Source organism: Saimiri boliviensis, chromosome 5, assembly GCF_048565385.1.
Source record: "Saimiri boliviensis isolate mSaiBol1 chromosome 5, mSaiBol1.pri, whole genome shotgun sequence".
Taxonomy (NCBI): Eukaryota; Metazoa; Chordata; class Mammalia; order Primates; family Cebidae; genus Saimiri; species Saimiri boliviensis.
Genome location: NC_133453.1, coordinates 145,301,419 through 145,316,191, shown reverse-complemented (window position 1 = coordinate 145,316,191; position 14,773 = coordinate 145,301,419).

Below are 14,773 nucleotides of genomic sequence, written 5' to 3'. Positions count from 1 at the left end.
CCCCTAGACATGATCCCAGAGGAGCCAGCCCTTCCCTCCTGGGGTCTACGCCGTCCCCTACGGGACCTCAGACTGGCTGGAGGAAAGGTCTCAAGCAGGTCATGTGAAGGGCATTGCACAGGAAACACAGAAGCAAGAGAATCTTGTAAGGTCAGCAGAGCTCTGACTCCTTTACCTCCTCAGGGAGCCTCAGCTGCAGAGGAGCAGAAGGAAGATCCGCAGATGAGGAGGAGATGTTAGAGGTAGGGCAGGCGTGCAGAATGGGCCTGCCGGAGGTCGGGGCGGGAGCAAGAAGCCAGCCCTGCCCGCACCGCTCACCCACACCCTGGCCCCTTCCCAGCAGAATTGGTGACACTTTTTTTCTTCCCAGTGCCTTTCAAATATCCAGAGCAGCTCAGGATTGCTTAGTAGAGAACCAGTTTGAGGTTTTTATCCTTATCTTCCTAATGACAAGGCTCCTGAGAACCGGAGCGGCTGCCATCTGTGGGGTATTCATCATCCTCCTGCATCGGGGAAATGAGTCATTTTAGCAAAAAATGTAGAACTTCCATGAAATTCAAATTGCAGCACGTTGACAAGAATTATATTTGCAGAAAGTCTCATCTAGAAGGCTGAAGTGGTCACCCGAGAGAAATGGCTGCCATTGCCAGCAGGGTCTGACCACCTCACCGAGGGTGGACCAGGCTGAGATTGCCTCTTGTTTTGCACTCTTTTGGTTCCTGAACATTCAATAAGACAAAGAAAGCAGGAAGGTGGGGAGAGAGCACCCTGCAAATAAGAGTCACCATCCAAGAGAGTTATCAGCTGAGTAGGCAGAATTCTTGCCAATTTAGTTGACTGTGCATGGGAGGGGAAGTTTCCAGGGCCTTCTGGAAATAGGATATTTTTTCTTTTTTTGAGATGAAATCTCGCTCCTGTCCCCCAGGCTGGAGTGTAATGGCACAATGTCAACTCACTGCAACCTCTGTCTCCCGGGTTCAAGTGATTCTCCTGCCTTAGCCTCTCAAGTAGCTGGGATTACTGGTGCGTGCCACCACGCCTGACTAATTTTTATATGTTTAGTAGAAACGGGGTTTCACCATGTTAGCCAGGCTGGTCTCGAACTCCTGACCTCAGGTGTTCCTGCTACATCAACCTCCCAAAGTGCTGGGATTACAGGCATGAGCCACCGCGCCTGGACAAAACAGAGTGTTTTCTTAAAGGGGCCACCAATGATACCCTTTGGTCATTCCAAAATGACCTATCTGGGCCTACCCTGGTCAGTCTAGTTCCTAATCCAGAGAAACAAATGCCCTGGCGGCAGGAGGGAATAACCGTTCCAGGTAATAGCAGTTGTTCAAATAATAGCAAAGGCCAGTAGGAAATGTATTGCCTGCCAAGCTGCTAACAATTGCCCTAAACACGAAGTTTGCCTCTAAGGCAGCTCTTACAAGCCATTGGTTGTACTGAAAAGCTCTAAGTTCTTTGTGCAAAGCCTGGAGAAAGTGGCGATGGGGCCATGTGCCGGCCTTTTCTCAGAGCGTGGGAAAACGAGAGGGTCATCCCTTTAGGTGGCAGGATGGCTCCGAGCCTCTGTGCCCACAGCCACCAGAACGAGTCCCCCTTGGGGTCATGGACCTGGTATCTGAGTTGAGTACATGGTCACTTTCACCAAGGCTGGCTGGCATTGCGTGACTTCCCCCAGATGCTGCGCTAGAGTTGGAATGATTTAGTGGTTGTGCACACGAGCACCGCAGGCCCTCGGGCAGCTGGGAGCAGGGGCTGGGGCTTCCTTGTTGGGAGGGAGCTACCCTGCACCTGTGGGTGGGTCCTGTCCCGTCAGCCTGGCAGGCAGGTGTGGCTTGTGGCAGGGTGAGCCCCTGGCACGGAACTGCTCGTTTCCCCAGGTGAGAGTTTCTATGTGGCCAAGGGTCACCAGGAAATGACAGCCTACCTTGAGCAAACCCGAGCTCAGGGTTCATGTTGCCCCAGCAGAACGTGCAGATGTGCTCTGCAAGGAGGCGTTTTTCTTGGTTGGCTGACACTCTCTGGAAGGGAGTGTGGGCCAGGCCAGTGTGCTCAGCAGCACCCCAGAGCAGTGCTCAGGCCGTCCTGGCAGGGACTCCAGTGTGGGGTCAGCATGCTCCCGCCAGGACTGAACCCACTCTTCCTGCCCACTCCTTTCCTGCTCCCAGGTGGGGCTGTTGTCAGGGAGGGAAGAGCAGGGAGGACAGCATGGAAGGCTTTTTCAGGGCCGGGCCTGGGCATGGGCCACAGTGAGGGGCGACACGGATCACCTGGCCCCACTAAGGGCCAGGGGTGAGAGGGATGTCCGGCTGTGCCCTCCTGGGAGGAAGGTGCGCTCTACCATGCAGTGCCTCAGGTATTTAGGCAGCTGTGAGCATGGGCTGGGGCTTCTTTGTCAGGAGGGAGCCCCCTGCAACTGTGGGTGAGACCTGTCCTGTCAGCCTGGCAGGCAGGTGTGGCCTGGGAGGAAGGCATGCTCTGCCATGTGGTATCCCCACCAGCTGGTAACTGTTGGGGAATTTACTGAAACAAGTGAAAGAGTCCCAACCTCCCACAACAATCACCTGCCTTTGGTGTCAATGAGCCTGGCCCCAAAAACTGATTGTCTTTTCCTAGCCTCACACTAAATGGAAGTGCGCTGCTCCTCCAAATTGCAACAAGACCACTGAGGAGAAGTTGACCTGCAGTGGGCACACACATGGCAAAGTGGAGCTGAAGCCACTCGGGGACTGTGCCTGCAAAGGAGGTGGTTTGGTTTCAGTTTTCAAAGCAATGCCCACTTCTATCAACCTGCTTGCCATGTGCCTGGCTTTGCTGCTCTCAGCTCCTAGCCTCTGCAGATTGTGGCCTCAAACTTCCTTTTGAAGAACATCACTGACGCTTCTGCCCTCACTTCTTCCAAGAGGCAGTTATAGACACTCTCTCGGTGGCCTGGCTGCCTGTTTCTAGGGTCTGGGCCGCGGGCTTGGGTTTGCTCTGCTTCAGCAATGCTGTGTGAACCTGAAGGGCCTCACCCATGCCAGGACCCACCAGTGGCTGGGGGAAAGGCCAGGCTGGCATGACCCTGATTCTGCAGATGGCATTTTTAGTGACTCTGCTAGGAACTGATATAACAAAGCCACTGACACAGGGATGACATGCTTACCAGCACCTCCCGAGAGCGGGCCTGTTGCAAACACTTGTGACAGCTCATCCATGCCTCGCAGCTGCTCCATGAAGTAGATGCTGTCATCATGGTCTCTGCCATTCTACAATAGGAACACTGGGCGGAGAGGAGTGATTGTGCTGGAGCATGCGTGGAGGAAGGGAGGGGAAGGGAAGGTGTGAGCCGGTGGTCCGGCACTGCATTGCCCTGCTCCACTTTCCTTCAAGGCTTGGGTCTGCGAGGGCTGGAGCCCTCCCTCTCTGGGATGGTCACAACCTGGTCCTGTGAGTGGTGGTGTGTGGATTCCTCCTGCTCCTGAGAGCACCCAGCCCTTTGTGAGGAGTCAGGGAATGGATCCACCATGCCAGCCCAGCCCTGTGCTGCCAGGGGCCTGTCTTTCTAGAAGGTGGGAGTGTGGGCACAGGCTGACCGCCCAGCCTGCAGAGTGCCCCCCTCAACTGCACCCTGGAGTAGGGTGAGAGGAGCCTAGGGCACTCATAGGTCCCAGGCCCCTTGGCTCCCTGCCACCCTCATGGTGATCTGTCCTTGCATCCACTGGGAAACTGAAGTGACCAGGCCTTGGAGTAATTCCATCCATTTTTCCTTCATGGCCCCTAAGTGTATGCTTGGGGAAACTGAGGCTGGTAAGGCTGTGTAACTCATCACCCACAGCAAGGGCCAGAGGGTACATGTCCAGGGGAAGACCAGGCTCTTCCAGGCACATGGCCCTAGCCTATGGCTGCAAAGACAGAGACTTTCCACTTAGGTGGACACTGAGGGCTCCTGTTGCCACTGCGAGATCACATCTTCCTCCCAACTCCAGCTGGGACCTGCCCTGGGACTGGGAAGTTGGAGTGCAATGGCACGATCTCGGCTCACCGAAACCTCCGCCTCCTGGGTTCAGGCAGTTCTCCTGCCTCAGCCTCCTGGGCAGCTGGGATTACAGGCAAGTGCCACCATGCCCAGCCAATTTTTTTGGATTTTTTTTTTTTTAGTAGACACGGGGTTTCACTGTGTTGACCAGGATGGTCTTGATCTCTTGACCTCGTGATCCATCCGCCTCGGCCTCCCAAAGTGCTGGGATTACAGGCTTGAGCCACCGCGCCCGGCCTGGGAAGTTTTATTTTAAGTCTTGCCCTGCCTCGGTCTTCTCCCAGGAATCCTGCTGGCTATGACAGGAGGCACGTGTGTGGCCCTTTTGTGCTTCTGATTGGCATCTTAAGAGCACTGGCTGGGAGTCGGAGGATCCTGGTGTCTGCCCTGGCTCTGCTCAGCTGTGTGTGTGTGTGTGTCAGCCAATGGGATGCTCTGTGCCTCAGTTTCTCATCTTATTTTTTGAGATAGGGACTCGCTGTAGTTGCCCAGGCTGGAGTGCAGTGGCATGATCAAGGCTCACTGCACCCTCGACCTGCTGGGCTCAATCCATGATCCCGCCTCGGCCACCTGAGTAGCTGGGACCACAGGCGTGTGCCAAAATACCTGCCTAATTAAAATTTTTTGGTGGGTGGGCCGGACGCAGTGGGTCATGCCTATAATTCTAGCACTTTAGGAAGCTGAGACAGGTGGATCACTTGAGGTCAAGAGTTCAAAACTAGCCTGACCAACACGGTGAAACCCTGTCTCTACCAAAAATATTTTTAAAAATTAGCCGGGTGTGGTGACAAGCACCTGTAATCCCAGCTACTTGGGAGGCCAAGGCAGGAGTTGCTTGAACCTGGGAGGCAGAGGTTGCAGTGAGCTGAGATTGCACCATTGCACTCCAGGCTGGACAACAAGAACGAAACTTCATCTCAAAAATTTTTTTTAATTTTTTATTGACAGGGTCTATGTTGTGCAGGCTGGTCTTGAACCCCTGGGCTCAATCGATCCTCCCACCTCAGTCTACCAAAAGTTTTTCATCTTTAAATGGACTCTTGACACCGGCCTGAGATCTCAAGCTGGCATCCCATGAACTGGACCCCACAGGAACCTGCTTTTCCAAAGGAAGTCAGAGGAAGGAAGTCAGAGGTAGGTGCTTCCCCTGGCTCTTGGCCCCGCCTCTTCCTGTGGTTTGCAGCCCCTGGCACCCACAGCGCCTCCTAAGACCCCACATTCCCTGCTGAGGGTTGCCGCATTGTGTGCTGACCATTGGAACCTTCCCTGGGCAGGTCAGGGTCCTGTCACCACATTGTCTAGAGGATAGCAGGTGCTCCTGAAGCATTTCTGAATTGGACCGTATGTGAAATGTACACCAAACGGGTTTTAATAACCTATTGCTCCTGGAGTAATTGAATTCACTGCTGTTGAACCCACCCTGGGCCTGAGGAACTGGCTCAGACGAGACTGAAGGCACATGGCACCTGCAAGCACCGTGGACCCTGCACTGGATATTATGGAGGGGAAGTGCTAGACAGGGTGTCCGTGGGCCACACGACTCACTGGAATATGAGCAGACAGATGCACGCATGCATGTTACACTTCCTAAGGCAGGAGTTGGAACGGCAGAGTAAGGAGCTTAGCAAATCCTCTCCCTAAAAGGTATCAGCAAAACGGGATAAAATGGTCAAAACCACCATTCCAGGACTGGAAAACAGCCAAAAGCATACAGAACTTTGAGACATGTTTGCTTAAGAGAAAAACCCTGGTGTGAGAAATGGCATTTTTGCCCAGGCTTCTTCTAGCCCCACTTTTCCCTAACCCCCATCCCCGTTCTGGAGATCTGCTAGGCAGAGGAAGCCATGAGGCCCAGCAGCTTTACTGCCTGTTGGGGCTTGCTGGATTTGAAGCAGGTGTAGTGGCAGTCTTGGGAAAGGCCAATGGTGTAGCTAGCCTCAGGTCATAACTGGAGTTGGGCAAACATCAGACCAGTAGACTAGTCAGAAATTTGGGAGATTTGGAGAATGAGAACCATAGTGGGCCTTGATAAGTGCCCACATGTCCACGGCAGTCTGGAAGGCCAGGTGTGTGTGCAGGGCTGTGCAGAACACCCAGGAGAGACTGCAGAGTCCTAGCTATCTATAGAGTCAGCCCTGTATCTGTGTATTCAACCAGCCATAGATTGAAAATAGTAAAAAAAAAAAAAAAAATGGCCAGGGAAGGTGACTCACGCCTATAGTCTCAGCATTTTGGGAGGCCAAGGTGACCAGATTACTTGAGTCCAGTAGTTAAGACCAGGCTGACTAGCATGGTGAAACCCTGTCTCTACATAAAATATAAAAATTAGCTGGGCATGGTGGCATGCACCTGTAGTCCCCGTGACTTGGGAGGTTGAGGTGGAAGAATCACTTGAGCCTGGGAAGGGGAGGTTGCAGCAAGCTGAGATGGTGCCACTGCACTCCAGCCTGGGTGACAGAATGACACTCTGTCTCAAAAAATAATAATAATAATACAGTTGTGGGGGAGCATAAGAAGTGGGAAAGGTTAATGGGTACACAAATAGATACAGTGAATAAGCTCTGGTATTTCATAGCACCACAGGGTGACCACAGTCAGCAGTAATTGTACGTTTCAGAATGACTGAGGAGTGTAATTGGAATGTTTACAACATAAACAATGAATGCTTGAGGTGATGGATATCCCATTTACCCTGATGTGATTATTACATATTACACAGCTGTATCAAAATAGCTCAGGTACTCCGCAAATATATACACCTACTAAATACTCAAAAGAATAAAAATGCAAACACAAAGTAGCACTTAAAACACTGTGTTAGGTGTAGGTAGCATAGTGGTGATCTGACGTCTGTGAGAGGACTGCACAGGTTATACACAAGTACTGTTCGATTTTCTATAAGAAAACTGGCTATCTGCGAGTTTCAATATCTCTGGAACCAAATTTTGGGTTCTGGAACAAATGCCCTGTGGCGACCAAAGGTTGACTATGTATCTGTGGCTGAACGTGAGGCCTTGTGCCTGTCCAGGGGAGATGTTTAACCTGACAAAATGTGAAAGCTGGGGCACATTTGTGCACTGCCTGAACTCTAAATGCGTTCCCTAAACCACACACAGATCCACTGGCGAAGCGTGGAAGCCTTACTGGTTAAAGGTGTTTGAGTACATGTGACCAATCATTGGCTGACCACATACGCCAAGCCACAGGCAACTACTAAGAAGCTAGACTTGAAAATAAAAATGGCCAAGCATGGTGGCTCATGCCTGTAATCCCAGCCTTTGGGAGGCTAAGGTGAGTGGATGACCTGAGGGCAGGAGTTCAAGACCAGCCTAACACGGTAAAACTTTGTCTCTACTGAGAAACAAAAATAGCTGGCCGTGGTGGTGCATGCCTGTAATTCTAGCTACTCAGGAGGCTGAGGCAGGAGAATTGCTGGAACCCAGAAGGTTGCGGTGAGCCAAGATCATGCCATTGCACTCCAGCCTGGGCAACAAAAAGAACAACAATAAAAACCTTAAACTGAGCAGAAACATCAGTGACTGCACGCTGAGGGTGAGGCAGTGAGACAGGTTCTATCGGAGTTCTTTAGTGAAGTCATGAAAACAAAAATACAGCAGCAGTCCCTTGGGGGTAAGGGGAAGGAGCAGAATCCAGAGTTGCTACAATATTACCTCAAGTGTCCAGTTTTTAAAATTATGAGACATGCAAAGAAACAGGAAAGTATGATCCCTGTTTGTGAGTGGGGAGGAAGCTATCAATAGACATTGTCTGATTGGGCCCAGATGTTTGAATTTAGTAGACAAAGATTTCAAAGCAGCTTTGATAAAAGTAAGACCTAAAGGAAACCATTTTTTATTTGACACTTTTTTTGGAGTGACACAGTCTCACTCTGTCACCCAGGCTGGAGTGCAGTGGCACAATCTCGGCTCACTGCAACCTCAACCTCTCAGGTTCTTGATTCTCGTGCCTCACCCTCCCGAGTAGCTGGGACTGCAGGTACATACCATCATGCCCAGCTATTTTTTTTTTTTTTGTAAATTTAGTAGAGATGGCCAAGCTGGTCTTGAACACCTGAGAGGTAATCCACCTGCCCAAAGTGCTGGGATTACAGGTGTGAGCCTCTGTGCCCTGCCCATTTTTAAGAAACTAAAGTATGAGAGCAATGACTCCTCAAATACAGATTATCAATAAACAGGGACTGTAAAAAAATCAAATGGAAATTCTAGAGTTGAAAAGTACGATAACAAATATTTACTAGAGGGATTTAATAGATTTGATTTGGCAGGAGAAAGAATCAGTGAACTTGAAAGCAGATTAATAAAACCCATCAAATTAAAGAAAGAAAAGAAAATGAACAAAAAGTCCCAGAAGGAAAGGAAAGGAAAGGAAAGAAATGTCTGAACAAACAGAAAGACAGTCCCAAATTTGATGAAAAACACACCAATGAAGCATAACAAACTCCAAATATGATTAACAGAAAGAGGTCCATAGCTAGATGCATACAGAGTTAAAGGACAAAGATAAAATTTCAAAACAGTGAAGGAAAAAACCCCACAACCTTATCACATACAAGGGAAGAACTATGTTTAACAGCTGTCTCAAGTGAAGAAGACATTAAAATAACGCACTCAAAGTGCAGTAGAAAAAATAGTTATTAAGCAAGAATTCTTCAGCAAAACTGTCCTTCAAAAGTGAAGACAAAATAAAGATTGAGGAAATTCAGTGCAAGCAAATCTTTCTTATAAAACATACTAAAGAAGTCCTTCAGGCTGAAAAGAAATGACACCAAGAGATAACCTGAATATAACCCAAGCATAGTAGAAAATACCTGTATTTCTTATATGCTCTATATAGTTATTTTATAGTATGCTTTTAATTGGTTGCTCTAGGAATAAAGAGAGCAACAAAGGAGAAATAAAAAACTCTGAGTCAAATAATCATTAAATAGAGAAGTGGCAGGAAGAAGTTAAACCATATCAATAGTTAGATATAATATAAGTGGATTAAACATTCCAATTAAAAGGCACAGAATAGTAATAAAACAAGATCCAACTACAGGCTTTGTAGAAGACACTGTTTAGATTAAAAGACCCAAATAGATTAAAATTAAGAATGGAAAGATACCATACAAACAAGAACCATAAGAAAATTGTAGTGGCTATTCTAATATCAACTAAAATAGACTTTAAGACAGAGAATATTGCTAGAAACAAAGAGGGATATTTCATAATGGGCATAAGGAAGATACAGCAATTATAAACATACATGTTCCTAACAACAGAGCTCCAAAATATGTAAAACCTAACTGACAGAATTGGAGGGAGAAAAAGGCAATTCAGTAAGTCGGATACTTGAATACCCCACTCAGTAACTTGAAAGAACTAGACAGAAAACAAGCAACTATGTAGAAGACCTGAAGAACAGCACCAAAACCAACTTGACTGATCCTTTATCTATAGATCACCCCACCCAACAACAGAATACACATTCTCTTCAAGAGCACAGGGAGCATTCTCCAGATAGACCTTGTACACAACCACAAAAAAAAAGGCCTCCATGAAGAGGATTCAGATAACACAAACTACGTTTTCTCATCAGAATAAAATTAATTACAACCAACAGAAAGATATTTGGGAAAGCCCCAAATACTTGAAAAATTTAAAAATTACCTCTAAATTAAACTCAGGGGTTAAGAAATCCCAAGGAAAATAGAAAATATTTTGAACTAAATGAAAATGTAAAAATATCAACATTTATGAAACCCAGCTAAACAGTGTCTAGAGGGAATACATAGCTTTAAAATGCCTATTTTAAAAATATCTGAAATCACTAAACCAAGCTTCCTCCTTCAAAAATTAGAAAAAGAACAAACTGAACCCAAAGCAAACAGAAAGGAAGGAAGGAATAAAGACTAGTGCAAACTCCACACAATGAAAAATAGAGCCAAGAGAAAAAAATAAATGAAACCAAAGTCAGCTCTTTTAATGCTTTCTGAGGTTAAGTGTACTGTAGTTATATAAGAGAATACCCTTGTTGTTAGGAACTATGCATCATGTCTGCAACCATACGTATGCTCAGATGTTTTATAATACTGTTATAGGCAGAAAAGTTTATGTTCCCTAAAATTCATAACCCCCACTGTGGCTGCATTTAGACATGGAGTCTCTAAGGAAGTAACTGAGGTTGAATGAGGTCTTAAGGGTGGGCACTGATCTGACAGGATTAGGGTCCTTATGAGACACCAGACGGCGTGTCTACTGTCTGCATGCACATGATTCAGGGACAGGCCAGTGAGGACAGAGAGAAGGTGGCTGTTTACAAGTCAGGAAGTGAACCCTTAAAAGAAACTGACCAGGCTGGCAGGCTTCCAGCCTCCAGAACTATTAAGAAAATGTCTGTTAAGTCACCCAGTCTACGGTATTTGGTTACAATAGCCCAACCTGACTACTTACCTACCTACCTAGAGTGCACTGCACAGGTGGAAAATTGGTAACACTTAGGGAGTCTGGGTCAAAGGCAGAAGGAAGTTCTCTATTATCCTGGCAAATGCTGGTGTTATTCTTGCAACTTGGTGTGAAAATATGCTAAAAAAATAAAAACAAACCCTTCTCCTACCTGGGTGGTGAACACCATGTTGCTGGGCTGTGACGGGCTGGAGGCTGTGCTCTCCTGGTTCCCTGACTGAGGCGAAGGCCTTCTGTATAGCCCTGCCCTCCCTGAACGGGGTTCTTTGCCTGTTTCCCACAATGTCGTCAAGACGGTGGACACCGACCCACTTTCCGCTTTCTCCCGGTGCCCACCCTGCATCTCCTGTGGTCTTCCTTGGAAAGGCCACAAAAGTGTTTCAAGAGGACTCAGGTCCAAGATGGGTCCTTGGAAAATTTGCAGTTTGTGCTATTATAAATGTGGCACATTAATGGTTGCTAAAACCGGGGAGCAACTCCTCAAGGCTTGATGGAAGCACTTCAACTGTGTTTAAATATTCAAAAACACGGCCGGGTGCGGTGGCTCACGCCTGTAATCCCAGCATTTTGGGAGGCTGAGGTGGGCGGATCACCTAAGGTCAGGAGTTCGAGACCAGCCTGGCTAACATGGTGAAACCCCATCTCTATGAAAACACAAAAATTAGCTGGTGTGGGGACAGGCACCTGCAGTCCCAGCTACTTGGGAGGCTGAGTCAGGACAATCACTTGAATCCAGGAAGTGGAGGTTACAGTGAGCTGAGATCGCATCACTGCACTCCAGCCTGGTAACAGTGAGACTCAAAAAAAAAAAAAAAAAAAAAATCAAAAACGTAAAAACCAAATCCTGTCCCCCTGTGGCAGCAGCACTGGATCCTACTGACCAAGCTTCCACCCTCCTCCCGGGCCTATCAGGAAGAAACCAATGGGCACGGGGCAGGGACTCATGCTTGTAATCCCAGCACTTTGGGAGGCCAAGGTGGGTGGATCACTCAAGGCCAAGAGTTTGAGACCATGGCCAACATGGTGAAACCCTGTCTCTACTAAAAATACAAAAATTAGCCGGGTGTGGTGGCGCAGTGAGCCAAGATTGCACCACTGCCCTCCAGCCTGGGTGACAGAACGAGACTCCATGTCCAAACAAAAAGAAATCAGTGCAGCCCCAGGACTGTTCTTTGCGTGTGCCCTCTATTAAGGAGCAGGCTGCTAAGAAACTCGGTTTTGCTTTAAATCACTCATTCAAATGTTTCTAAAAGCCCATGGTTTCTCACTACAACTGCAACTTCCACTTGGTAGGTGTCAAGACTGGGGCTGCTCCTTAGGTCTCAAGCTTTGTCCTTTCCACCTGGCTCCTGCTCATCCTCAAGTTGTCCTTATCCAGCACTGAAGACGCTCATTCTCAGAAGTGCTCTGGGAAACCCCCATGTCTTCAAAGTCCTCTCAAGGAACCCCACTGCCCTCATTCCAGCCTGTTTCGGCCACAACCCCATTGACAAGAACCGTAGGGTTGCTAGGGTGAATACCAGGCACACCTCTCAACACTAAACAGCAGCAGCATACTGACATCAGGTTCCACGTTTTCCTTCCTTGTTTTTTAAGAGGGTATAAAATGATTTATACCCGCATGTTTTCAGATCCACTAAAGACCAGGAGATGAGTGTGGACAAACAGATCAAACTGCCTTAAAACTTGACGGTGACAAGCCAAGGCACGAACACACTGACATCACCACCCGCGCATCCATCTCTTCCTATTTTTTCATGGGTGAATGCCAGAGGAGGGCGTTTCACATGGGGACTCGGCTGTGTATCACGACACCTTACACATCTTCCTCACCTGGCATTGTGCCAGTAGGCAAAAAACTTGGTGCAGTGAAACTCAGTTTTTAGTCTTTACTGTCATGTGGTTTCCTAGACAACTGTGAACACAATTCCCTCAGAACAGCCTATGCTGCAGAGGGAGGGAAGGGAGCGTGCCACGATGTGGAAGGTTCATCGCAGTTGCTACAGATCTCTCCTGAGCACCTCGTTTGTGTCCACCTCTGGCTAACCTGAGTGATCACTCATCATCTGGAGGCAACAAGCGGTAAGGGGCACCTTCACGGCCACTGGTAAAGCCCTCATTATCTACACAATAGACATGCAAAACAAACATTTAGAGTTTTATCCATTTTAATTTTGAATTAGAAATCTTGCAAGTTTAATATATACCTTCTTAGTGAATTCCCACTCCCACCCCCCACGAAAAAACCCCCAACTCCAAACCAAATGGCATTTCTGCATCTTGGGTAATAGCGCCTTCACTGTGAAGTAGTTTGAAAGGAAAGCACACGTGAATAGGTGAGTCAAAAACGTCATTGAATTTTTGCTCATCAAACTGATCATCAGACAACGTGGTTCTGTAAAAATCAGCACATAACAACGGGTCTTCCCGCACTCCCTCTGGGGTGACCTGGCCAAGCAGCCTGGGAACAGAGTGCAGGGTCACTCTCTGTAGGGCTGCCAGAAGCCGCAGTCACAAGTCTCAGGATACATCTGTGCAGACAATCCTCGGGTATGCTTTCTGCAAACTGGACAGAAAACATCCTGGCTCTCTATTCAGTAAATGGTTTTCACTGCAAGTCAAGGCAAACTGAAAATTCCTGCCCCATCTGCCTGCTAGGTGGCCTTCCTGCATCTGCTGCCACATCCCTTTCTAGCCAACTGCTCCGTCTAGACGGAAGCCACCCAGTATGAAAGTCTGTCTCACCTGAGTCATCTCCATCTGCACTGTGCCTTGTGTACTGCATCAATTATTAGCTCAGAGGTCAAGAGGAACTGACTCACGCAACATTAGTGGATGTTCACTAAGCCTTCTGTTGACTATGATGTTAGTAGACTTCTGACTTAAAGCTTGGCCATCTGAATGAACTCACTGCACCATGCTGGGTGCCGTGGGAGGATGCTTAGGCAACACAAATATCTTTATGAAGGGTCTCTACATATCTAAACCTGACCAGGTATTCATGCCACATACTCAAAAACTGGAAGGGACAAACAACAGACTTACTGAGTTGGGTCCCTTTCACAATAAACCATTTCCCTAATTTATTTAAATGAAAAGCATCATATTTAGGCCTTATGTATATGTATCTGTTTACAGTAAGAACACATTTAAAACAGAACAGAATACTGGCCAGGCATGGTGGCTAACACCTATAATCCCAACACTTTGGGAGGCTGAGATGGGCAGATCATGAGGTCAGGAGTTCAAGACCAGCCTGACCAACATGGTGAAATCATCTCTACTGAGAAAATTAGCTGGGCGTGGTGGTGCATGCCTGCAGTCCCAGCTACTCAGGAGGCTGAGGCAGGAGAATCGCTTGAACCCAGGAGGCGGAGGTTGCAGTGAGCTGAGATCGTGACACCGCACTGCAACCTGGGCGAAAGAGAGAGATTCCATCTTAAAAAAAAAAAAAAAAAAAAAAAAAAAAGACAAAACAAAAAAACCAGAACAGAAAAACTCAACACATATACATAAAATTAACTCAGTGGATCATAAATACAAAATTTTCAAAATTCTGAAAGAAAATAAGAGAAATCTTTACACTTTGGGCTATGTGAAGATATCTCAGATCTAACAAAAGCATAATCTATGAAAGAATAAACTGATAAACTGGACTTCACACGGAAGTCAAGTGAAATGTAGAAATGTTTACACAAAAACCTGTATGCCAATGTTTACAGCAGTTTATTAATAACCCCCCAAAGCTGGCAACAACCCAAAAGTTCCTTTAACTGGGGAATGGATAAGCAAGCTCTGGTACAGCCACACGATGGAACACCATTTGGCAATGAAAAAGAACCTGCAATGTCCTCGAACCTCAAATGCCTCATGCTAAGTGAAAGCAGCCAGACTCCAAGGTGACATATTATATGATTCCATTTAGATGACACCGTCAAAAAGGCAACTATAGAAACAGAAAAGAGATCAACCTGCCAGGGGCTGGAAGAGGGGTTGAATATAAAGGATTTGAGAAGATAAAGAAACTCTTCTGTGTGTTAACTGTCGTAAATAAACAGTATGTGTTTGTCACAATTTCAACTATACATTTTTTAAAAAGTAACTTATGATATATGTAAATGATACCTTAATAAAGATGAAACCAATAAAATCCATATAGACGGATTCCATCCGCAAAGGTGATTATGCTAAAACACTAGAGCAATAACCTCAATGTCAACAGGGGTGGTGGTGGTGAAATAAGTAGGGTATCCACAATGGAATATTTCCACCCATTAAGCCCATT